Source organism: Lactuca virosa, chromosome 1 (assembly GCF_052849685.1).
Source record: "Lactuca virosa cultivar CGN04683 chromosome 1, Lactuca_virosa_CGN04683_v6, whole genome shotgun sequence".
In the NCBI taxonomy this organism is placed as follows: Eukaryota; Viridiplantae; Streptophyta; class Magnoliopsida; order Asterales; family Asteraceae; genus Lactuca; species Lactuca virosa.
In genome coordinates this window covers 19,377,310-19,378,453 of record NC_136426.1, presented here as the reverse complement: position 1 = coordinate 19,378,453, position 1,144 = coordinate 19,377,310, and the positions used below count along the sequence as shown (strand labels likewise).

The window sequence follows — 1,144 nt, the reverse complement described above, 5'->3', positions numbered from 1 at the left end:
AAGAGAGGAGCGACGCAGATGATGTCACTGATGCAGAGTTGGGCAAGGAGAAGAACAAGGAAACGAGAATGACAAGGGCAAATAAGGGATTTTTTCAATCAACTTTCTTTTTGCCATGGACCGAGTCAGGCAAATTCTCAAGACCGAGTCAGAATATTGGACTGGGTGAGACACAATTAGCCCTATATCAAACAGCCTGACCGGACCGAGTCAACAAAAAGTACTGACCGGACCCGGTCAGCTCCTTACCAAACAGGGCCTAACTCTACATTGATAAAAGTGCAATACGAATTTGTTTATAGGACTTTGAGAGTAACAACATAATCTTATTAGAATCCAACTATATATAAAATACAGATATATGCCCTATTAGCATCACAGAATAAAGTTGTAACCATCGGATTAAAAAAATCAAATTAGGTACCAGTTGAGTCAAATGACTTTGGCAATAACAACATATTTTTAAACTCCTCAAAATCAAGCACTCCGTCATTATTTGTATCATAAAATTCAATCATGCTCCTACAACTCCTCTGGCCACAATCATCATTCCATAGCCCTAATCTTGACAAGGTGCTTTGTAGCTCTTTGCTTGAGATGAATCCATCATCATTCATGTCGAACACTTTAAAAGCTTTCAAGATATCACCCTCCATCATCTCTTGCTCCACCTCTTTTGATCTATGATGGCCATCAATTGGGTTATGCTTGTTAAAAACATCATAAAACACCCAAAAGTCCATGAGGTCAAGACCTGTATTACCAACTAGGGTTTTGAGCTCGTCTAAGCTTATTTGAACTCCGGTTTTCTCGAGAAGCCCTTTAAGTTCCTCGATGCTCACTAGACCATCTTCATTCGTGTCCAGAATCTTGAAAAGCTGGTGCAATTCGTGGCAATTGATTGGAGACATTGTTTTGGAAAAAGATGTTATACAAAGAAAATTTATCAAAATGATAATTTTCTATGGGTATAAATAGCAGTGAATGAGACTAAGTAATCATGGTATATGACTTTTAAGATAATCTAAAAAGGGAAATTTTAAAATACGGTCAACTTTGAATAGGAGGATGAGGATATGAGCAACTTGACAACGAGGATATTATCATCTTAATCATTATTTATAATTTATACTTGCAATTATGT

The 1,144-nt window shown here is 37.0% G+C and overlaps 1 pseudogene; it reads right to left on the bottom strand.

Annotated features, from left to right (window-relative positions):
• Positions 1-416: 416 nt before the first annotated feature.
• Positions 417-911, bottom strand: LOC145111830 (putative calcium-binding protein CML44 pseudogene; annotated as a pseudogene).
• Positions 912-1,144: the final 233 nt, after the last annotated feature.